Here is a 10,486-nt window from a genome sequence, read left to right on the forward strand (position 1 = left end):
TATCACTCTATGACTCTATGACTCTAAACAGTCACATATTCATGTCCTACAGAGATGCCGCCTGACCCACTGAGTTGCTCCTGTACTTTGTGTTTGTAGTTTGTCAATTTTGTTGGTTTCCAATGAATTTGACAATGGGGTTCGGAGGGAGAGATGGATCAGCCATCAGTCTTAATACAATGTCAGCATTTTTAGTCGAGAATCCAAAATGATAGCCAAGGTTAGGATTTTGACTTTTGCTTCTTTAATAAGCAGGTAAACTGGGCAGTCTTTGACAGTCTTCCACCATGACAAAAATATAGACTGAAGTGATCATCAATGAATCACATTAGATCGAGTCTAGTTGAGTTTAGTTTATTGTCATGTGCACCGAGGTACAGTGAAAAGCTTTTTGTTGCGTGTTATCCAGCCAGCGGAAAGACAATGCATGACTACAATCGAGATTGTATCATTTCTGCAAGAGCTAGTCAACACCAAAGGACCATGTGCAGTTTTTGTACTACTTTTCATTTTGCTTAAACAAAAACAAATTCAAGACTTTGGAGCATTCGACAGCAATGTACAAGGATGAGAGGGGATCTTATAGAAACATGTAAAATTCTCAAGGGTTTGGACAGGGTAGATGCAGGAAAAACGTTCCCCGATGTTGGGGGAGTCCAGAACCAGGGGCCACAGTTTAAGAATAAGGGGTAGGCCATTTAGGACTGAGATGAGGAAAAACTTTTTCACCCAGAGAGTTGTGAATCTGTAGAATTCTCTGCCACAGAAGGCAGTGGAGGCCAATTCACTGGATGTTTTCAAGAGAGAGTTAGATTTAGCTCTTCGGGCTAACGGGATCAAGGGATATGGGGAAAAAGCAGGAACGGGGTACTGATTTTAGATGATTAGCCATGATCACATTGAATGTGATCGAAGGGCCAAATGGCCTACTCCTGCACCTATTTTCTATGTTTCTAAGGATGCTCAAACATAAATAAGCAAAAGTAGATGACGAGCTTCTGGGACAGGGTACTGATTATGGATGATCAGCTCAAGGGCCGAATGGCCTACTCCCTCACCTACTTTCTATGTTTCTATGTTTCTCTGGAGCCGAGACCTCGTTATAAATCAGCTCCCAGAAGCACACCAAATAAACGTTTTCCTTTCCGACGATGTTTTGCAGTAAGACCTCCAGAGGATTTGAGCGAAAGGGCAATTGGAAGGCTTGGTTAGTGGCTAATGTCAAAATCCCTGACCACCACTGCAGTGTATCTGGTGAACACCACACAACATCTATGGTTGAGTGTGTGGGTGTGTGGGATGATATGAGTGTAGATGAATCATCTAGACTGCTTCAGCCTGGATGATGACAAGCTCCTTGAACATTGTTGTAGAGTCGTAGAGTCACACAGCACGGACACAAGCCCTTCGACCCAACTTGCCCACGCCGACCAACATGCCCTGTCTACACTAGTCCCACCTGCCTGTATTTGGCCCACCTACCTCTAAACCTGTCCCATCCATACACCTGTCTCAATGCTTCTTAAACATTGCGATCGTACCTGCCGCAACCACCTCCTCCGGCAGCTCATTTAATACACTTACCACCCTTTGCGTCAAAAGTTACCCCTTGCGTGAAAAAGTTATCCCTCGAGTTCCTATTAGATCTTTCCCCCTCACATTAAACCTATGTCCCCTGGTTCTCAATTCCCCTACTCTGGGTGAAAGACCCAACATCTACCCAATCTATTCCGCTCATGACGATGAGCAACACAAAGGTGTTCTACCTTTGTCTATCCAGATTTTTGATGTGTGCTGTGCAGGTGAAGAAGAGGATATTTTGCAGTTATCTAGAGCTGAATGATTTATCTCAGCATACCCATGCTTTTATAATCTAGCATTTTCATGCTCACTTAGACGAACAGCACCTCCATATCTCCAGATATATCTAAAAGGGCATTCAAATCTTCATAAATATTGTACTGCATTTTGACTCGTTGATTTAATCATGATTAGTCGAGGCTGTGATCGCAATAGGACACCTCCACGTTAAAAAAGATCATCTTTTCTCTGCTTCATACCACTGCCTTGGTTAGCAAATATCAGGGTCAAAGGGTCACGCAGCATGGAAAGAGGCCCACCTGGCCAACTTTTACCTCTCATCTTATACCTATGCCCTCTGATTCTTGATTCCTCTACCCTGGGAAAAAAATATTTTATGCATTCACCCCATCAATTCTCCTCAGTCAGAGAGTCATTGAGTTATACAGCATGGAAATAAGCCTTTCGGCCCGTGCCGACCAAGATGCTCCATCTACACTAGTCCCATTTGCCCAGGTTTGGCCCATATCTCTCTAAACCTTACCCATCCATTTCTCTCTTGAAGGAAAGTGGGTAGAAAGATTGTAAATAGGAAAAAACAGACAATCAAGCAGAGGGTGGCAGATCTGGGCGGCACGGTGGCGCAGCAGTAGAGTTGCTGCCTTACAGCACTTGCAGCGCTAGAGACCAGGGTTCGATCCTGACTACGGGTGCTGTCTGTGCAGAGTTTGTACGTTCTCCCCTTGACCGAGTGGGTTTTCTCCGAGATCTTCGGTTTCCTCCCACACTCCAAAGACGTACAGGTTTGTAGGTTAATTGGCTTGGTATACGTGTAAATTGTCTCTAGTGTGTGTAGGATAGTGTTGATGTGCAGGGATTGCTAGTCGGCGTGGACTCGGTGGACCGAAGGGCCTGTTTCCGTGCTGTATCTCGAAACTAATCAAAACTACTGTAAATCTGAAGCTACGATCATCTGATTGTACATCCATTTGCCAAATCTGTTATGGGTGTGAATCTCCCGCCCAATTTCCTCCAGACCTCCACCTCTGTGCTGTCCCGTGACAAAGTATTATCAGGGTAAAATGTGTCTATTTATAAGAATTGATCCGATGCAGTAAAACACTGAAGCCTAACCACCTGTCCTATTTAAAACACAAAGTGCTGGAGTAACACAGCGGGTCAGGCAACATCTCTGGAGGACATGGATGTGATGTTTCGGGGCGGGACCCTCCGTCGCACTTTGTATTCTATGCAAAATTTCAGCAGCTGCAATTCCTTGCGTCTCCAACTCCTGCCAACTTCTCATCCTCCCCATGAACTCCATTCTCTCTTGAAGACATAAATAATAGCACCAGGAGTAAGCCGCACCACCTATGGATCCTATGGATCGGAAAGGTATGGAGGAACACCTTCCAAGCATAGGCAATTGGGTTTAGCTTAGATGGGGCATCTTGGTTGGCATGGATGAGTTGGGCCGAAGGGTCTGTTTCCATGCTGAATGACTCTATGACCGATATTCAATAGGATCATGGCTGATTTTGTACCAGCACACATGTATCTTAACTCTTGATACCTTGAATGTACATTTTCTTTCGAATTTAAAGTGTCTACAGACATAACATTGCTATTGGTAATTCTATTTCATTTTGCGTTGAAATGAATTCATTTGAAATGTATTGAATTGACAGGTGCTGAATGGAACCAGGCCCTTCGGCCCACCGAGTCCACACCGACCATCAATGACCCGTTCACATTAGTTCTATGTTATTCCACTTCTGCATTCACTCCAGACACACGAGGGGCAATTTACAGAAGCCAATCAACCTATACACCCAAATAACTTTAGGGCTTTTATATTCATTGGAATTTAGAAGGATGAGAGGGGATCTTAGAGAAACACATTAAATTCTTAAGGGATTGGACAGGCTAGATGCAGGGAAAATGTTCCCGATGTTGGGGGAGTCCAGAACCAGGGGTCACAGTTTAAGAATAAGTCAAGTCAAGTCAAGTCAATTTATTTGTATAGCACATTTAAAAACAACCCACATTGACCAAAGTGCTGCACATCTGACCAGGAAAAAAAAAAGAAACATACAGTGGCAGGCAGCCAAACACAACGGCGCGGCCATCTTGAACAAAATGTTAATTCAAGAGGTAGGCCCTTTAGGACTGAGACGAGGAAAAACCTTTTCACCCAGAGAGTTGTGAATCTGTGGAATTCTCTGCCACAGAAGGCAGTAGAGGACAATCCACTGGATGTTTTCAAAAGAGAGTTAGATTTAGCTATTGGGGATATGGGGAGAAAGCAGAAACGGAGTACTGATTCTGGATGATCAGCCTTGATCATTTTGAATGGCGGTGTTGGCTGGAAGGGCCGAATGGCCTACTCCTGCACTTATTTTCTATGTTTCTATGTGGGAGGAAACCAAAACATCCCTTGTCGTCAGAGGGAGAATATACAAACTTCACACTGAAAGCACTCGAGGTCAGGATTGAACCCGGGCCTCCGTTACTGTGAGATAGCGCCAATATATAAGACTCCATGCATTCACCCTATTATTCCCCTCGTGATTTTATACACCTCTATAAGACTACCCCCAAGCCTCCTGCGTTCCAGGGAATAAAGTCCCATATACTCAGAATTTACCATGAAACCCCTGCTTGCTCTGACATGGGCCTTTATCTGCCCGCACTGAAGCACTGGAGGATGTTTTCTCCATTTAGGCGCGATATAAATGCCAGTCGTAATTGAACAGTGGTGAGGTATGCCTCCATCCAGCACCTACACAGCCAAACAATGAAAGGCATCATTTGCCTTTCAGCGGTGGAAGAAAATGAAAAGTTCCGGAGTAGCCTCCCATCAGAACTTTAATTCACGACTTTTGTACAATGTACTTTTGAATTTTTTTATTCAGAGAAAGAAAATCGTTTTGTAATAATTTATTTCAGAAATGTTTATATTAGTAATTAATGATATATATTTTGATGGGTTTTCTGTTTGTTTTTTTGCCTTGTGACTATAGACAATTGATAATACAATCCAATAATGAACTTGGGTGTGTTGTCCATGCTACAATGCTCAATGTTAACACATCAATAAATAAACGAGAAATAAATGACTTGTCAAAATGATTCTTGTTAGATTTTAAGATCAGTATTGATATTGGTGATGATGATGCTTTATTGTACCTATGCACCTAGGTACAGTGAAATACTTTGTTTTTGCATACAAATATTATAGGAAAGATGTTGACAAGCTGGAAAGGGAACAGAGAAGATTTACGAGGATGTTATAAGAAGATAACTGCAGATGCTGGTACAAATCGAAGGTTTTTATTCACAAAATGCTGGAATAACTCAGCAGGTCAGGCAGCATCTCGGGAGAGAAGGAATGAGTGACGTTTCGGGTCGAGACCCTTCCTCAGACTGATGTCAGGGGGGTGGGACAAAGGGAGGATATAGGTGGAGACAGGAAGATAGAGGGAGATCTGGGAAGGAGGAGGGGACGGGAGGGACAGAGGAACTATCTAAAGTTGGAGAAGTTGATGTTCATACCACTGGGCTGCAAACTGCCCAGGCGAAATATGAGGTGCTGTTCCTCCAATTTCCGGTGGGCCTCACTATGGCACTGGAGGAGGCCCATGACAGAAAGGTCAGACTGGGATTGGGAGGGGGAGTTGAAGTGCTCGGCCACCGGGAGATCAGTTTGATTAATGCGGACCGAGAGCAGGTGTTCAGCGAAGCGATCGCTGAGCCTGCCCTTTACGAGGATGTTACCAGGACTAGAGGGTGCGAGATGAGAAAACATTTCTTCACACAGAGAGTGGTGAATCTGTGGAATTCTCTGCCACAGAAGGTAGTTGAGGCCAGTTCATTGGCTATATTTAAGAGGGAGTTAGATGTGGCCCTTTTTGCTAAAGGGATCAGGGGGTATGGAGAGAAGGCAGGTACGGGCTACTGAGCTGGATGATCAGCCATGATCATATTGAATGGCGGTGCAGGCTCGAAGGGCCGAATGGCCTACTCCTGCACCTATTTTCTATGTTTCTATGTTTCTATAGGGAGAGGTTGAGTAGGCTGGGTCTCTATTCCGTGGAGCGCAGGAGGATGAGGGGTGATCTTACAGAGATGTATGAGATCATGAGAGGAATAGATCGGGTAGGCTCTTACCCAGAGTAGGTAACGCCAGCAATGGCTGCCTCGCCAACAGTCTGTCCATCCCTTCCTTCTTTGTGTCTGTTTTTTGTTTGTGTTAAATGTAGTTTTTTTAGTGTTCTTTAGCATGAAGAAGGGTCTCGACCCGAAACGTCACCCATTCCTTCTCTCCAGAGATGCTGTCTGACCCGCTGAGTTACTCCAGCATTTTGTGAAATAAATACCTTCGATTTTAAACCCGGATCTGCAGTTCTTTCCTAATCAAGATGCTGTCAGACCCGTTGAGTTACTCCAGCTTTTGGTGTCTATCTGCACTTCCTTGTTTCTCCGATTTACACTGGGCGTTAATGTCCCCAATGCTGTACACTCCTCGTATGTGTTGACATGTAACTAAAAGCATCTATTTGTCACCGGTTCCAGGCCGTGATTACAAGGATCAGTGGAGCAATTAGTCACAACTGGACGGAATGCTTTCATTCTTTGAAGTTAACTTCAGGTCTTTTCATCCTGAATTATTTCACCCATCCTGAAACACGAAGGCCCATTAGCGAATTCACGTGTAAATATGGCCTTATCGAGCTTAAGGCTCTTGCGTGGACAGGCATTTATAGTGTGTAATGATCACAGTGGTGTAAACTTTAGTTCAAAGGCCTCGTTTCCCACACAGTAGAAAATTATACACAGGTATACCAGAAGCAGAATTCCCCTTCCCATTCCCACCCTGGCCTTACTGCCCTGGGTCCCCTCCATTGGCGGCGTCAGGCCACACGCAAACTGGAGGAACAGCACCTCATAGCTGACAACCCAACGGTATGAATATTGCATTCTCCAGTTTTAAGCAACACCACCAGTTTGAGGGGCGAAAGCCTGATAGGTCGTCAAAGCCAGGCAAGTCCCGACCTTGGGCGGCACGGTGGCGCAGCAGTAGAGTTGCTGCCCTACAGCGCTTGCAGCGCCGGAGACCCGGGTTCCATCCCGACTACGGGTGCTGTCTGTATGGTTTGTACGCTCTCCCCGTGACCTGCGTGGGTTTTCTCCGAGATCTTCGGTTTCCTCCCACACTCCAAAGACGTACAGGTTTGTAGGTTAATTGGCTTGGTAAATGTAAAAATTGCCCCCAGTGTGTGGGATAGTGTTAATGTGCGGGGATCGCTGGACGGAGCGGACCCAGTGGGCCGAACGGGCTGGTTCCGCGCTGTATGTCTAAACTAAACTAAACTAAGCTAAGTGATGGGGAGGTTTAATAGCTAGGTGGGTATAGTGGCGACAAAAGCTGTTCCTTGTATCATTAGTGTTGGAAGGAACTGCAGATGCTGGTTTCAACTGAAAATAGACACAAAATGCTGGATTAACTCAGCGGGACAGGCAGCATCTCTGGATAGAAGGGATGGGTAACGTTTCGGGTCGAGACCCTTCTTCAGACTGAGTCAGGAGAGGGGGAGATACAGGGATAAGGAAGTGTAAGGTGTGAAAACAAGACAAAGAGGATGGAGATCAAGGAGGATGTAGAATAGATCATTGTTAGCTCGGAGAAGGTAACAACAAAAAAAAACTGAGATAAAATGTAATCAGGGATAATCAGACTGGTGGGAGAACTGGGAAGATGGAGCGACGGAGAGAGAGGGAAAGCAAGGGTTACTTGAAGTTAGAGAAGTCAATGTTCACACCATTGGGTTGTAAGCTTGTATCATTAGAATCTACAATGCCGAAGTGGAAATCAGATTGCCCTCAAACCCAGCGATGAAGAAGAGGGGTTCACTTCTCTGCCCAAGACCACAGGAAATTGCAGAGTTTGTGGATGTAGCCCAGCCCATCACACAGACCAGACTCCATCTACACTCCATCAAGCTGCCTCGGGAAAGCAGCCAACATAACCAAAGACTTGGATAGACACAAAAAGCTGGAGTAACATCACTGGAGAGAAGGAATGGGTGACTACTTCTTCTTCCGTCTGAAGAAGGGTCTCGACCCGAAACGTCACCCATTCCTTCTCTCCGGAGATGCTGCCTGACCGCCTGAGTTACCCGAGCTTTTTATGTCTATCTTCGTTTTAAACCCGCACCTGCAGTTCCTTCTGACACATTTCATCTGCTCCACTCGAAATAATCAAAGACTTGTCACATCCCAGTCATTCCTTCTTGAATTTAATTGAATAAATGTCATTAGCCAAGTATGTATACATACAAGGAATTTGCCTTGGTGCTTTGCTCGCAAGTAACAACATGATATACAGTAGACAATTAAAAATAAAATATTATAATTTAAACATGTGAAGAATGAAATAAAATACCAGAGCAAAAGGAGGCTACAGACTTTTGGCTGTTGAGTAGAGCTACTGCTCATGGGAAAAATGTCTGGCTGTGGCTGCTTTGACAGTCCGGAGTTGCCTTCCAGAGGGAAGGGCTTCAGTGTTTGTACCCAGGGTGAGAGGGGTCAGAGATGATCTTGCCCGCTCGCTTCCTGGCCCCTGCAGTGTACAGTTCGTCAATGGGGGGAAGGTTGCAGCCAACAACCTTCTCAGCTGATCGAACGATCCGTTGCAGCCTCCGGATGTCGTGCTTGGTGGCTGAGCCAAACCAGACCATGATGGAGAAGGTGAGGACGGACTCAATGATAGCAGTATAGAATTGGACCATCATTGCCTGTGGCAGATTGTGTTTCTTCAGTTGCCGCAGGAAGTACATCCTCTGTTGGGCCTTTTTGACTGTGGAGTCGATGGTGGCCCCCCATTTAAGGTCCCTGGAGATGATGGTTCCAAGGAACTTAAATGACTCCACAGATGTGACTGTGGTGTTGTTGATGGTGAGTGGGGGGAGGGGAGGGGGATCTCTCCCAAAGTCTACAATTAGTTCCTCTGTCTTGAGAGCATTGAGCTCCAGGTTGTTGCGATGGCACCAGGACACCAGCTGTGTGACTTCCCATCTGTAGGCAGATTCCTCCCCATCCTGGATCAGTCCAATCAGCGTTGTGTCATCCGCAAGCTTGAGGAGTTTGACAGAGGAATCTGTGGAGGTGCAGTCGTTGTTGTAGAGAGAGTAAAGGAGAGGGGAGAGTACGCAGCCTTGCGGTGCTCCAATGCTGAGTGTCTGCAGGTCTGAGATGTGCTTTCCCAGCCTCACATGCTGCTTCCTGTCTGTCAGGAAGTTGATGATCCACTGACAGAGGGGTTCAGGCACAGTCAGCTGGGAGAGTTTGTAGTGCTCTGGCATAATAGTGTTGAATGCAGAGCTCAAATCCACAAACAAAATCCCTGCACAGGTCCCCTTGTGGTCTAGGTGCTGGAGGATGAAGTGCAGGCCTAGGTTGACTGCGTCATCCACTGATCTATTGGCTCCACTCCTGACCGGCAGAAGGTTCAGAAGCTTGAAAGCGCGCACCACCAGACTCAGGAACAGCTTCTTCCCCTGTTATCAGACTTCTGAACGGCCCTTCCATAAGCTAGGGCACTGTCCGATTCACCTCTACCCCATTGCGGACATTGGACTTTGTCTCTGGAACTAGTGCACTACAATGCTGAGAACTATATTCTGCACTCTGTATCTTCCCCTTTGCCTATTGTACTTGAGTTTGACTTAATTGTACTTATGTACAGGGTTATCTGATTTACTCGGGTAGCATAGAAAAACACAGTACACATGCCAATAATAAACTTAAACCTAAACCTCAGAAGGCAGTGGAGGCCAAGTCTCTGAATGCAATCAAGAGAGAGCTGGATAGAGCTCTTAAGGATAGCGGAGTCAGGGGGTATGGGGAGAAGGCAGGAACGGGGTACTGATTGAGAATGATCAGCCATGATCACATTGAATGGTGGTGCTGGCTTGACGGGCCGAATGGCCTCCTCCTGCACCTATTGTCTATTGTCTATTGTCTATTGTCTATTGTCTATTGTCTATTGCCTGGGTGGAAATTTGAAATTGGACAAAGGAATGAGATAATTGAGGAGAAAAAAATCTCGAGGGTTATTATCCAGTCAGATTCTAACAGGTATCATTAGCAGGACATTCGACAACCTAGGTAGATACAGTAATTACTAGACGAAACGAAGAGCTTTGAATTCCTGCCTCCCTTCTCCCCCTCTGCTTGCAAGCTGGGAGTCTGGTTCTTCTCAGCCCGAGGAGACTGCTCCGATCTAAACTGTGTAGGAAGGAACTGCAGACGTTGGTTTAAACCAAAGAAAGACACCAAAAGCTGGAGTAACTCGGCGGGACAGGCGGCATCTCTGGAGAGGAGGAATGGGTGACGTTTCGGGTTGAAACCCTTCTTCAGACGTCTGAGGAAGGGTCTCGACCCCAAACATCACCCGTCCCTCCTGTCCAGAGATGCCGCCTGTCCCCGCCGAGTTACTCCAGCTTTTTGTGTCTATCTATGATCTAAACCCTCCCCTTGTTCGGTTTGCTGCCTGATTACTTCCCAAAGCTCGGCCCACTCTATATTGAACTGCCTTTCATGTTTCTGAGTTTGTTCTCATCGGAGGTTAAATTAAAGCTGCAAAAGCGAGAACTTGCCCAAAGGGGTGGGAGGGGGAGGGGTG

Source organism: Rhinoraja longicauda, chromosome 4 (assembly GCF_053455715.1).
Source record: "Rhinoraja longicauda isolate Sanriku21f chromosome 4, sRhiLon1.1, whole genome shotgun sequence".
NCBI lineage: Eukaryota > Metazoa > Chordata > Chondrichthyes > Rajiformes > Arhynchobatidae > Rhinoraja > Rhinoraja longicauda.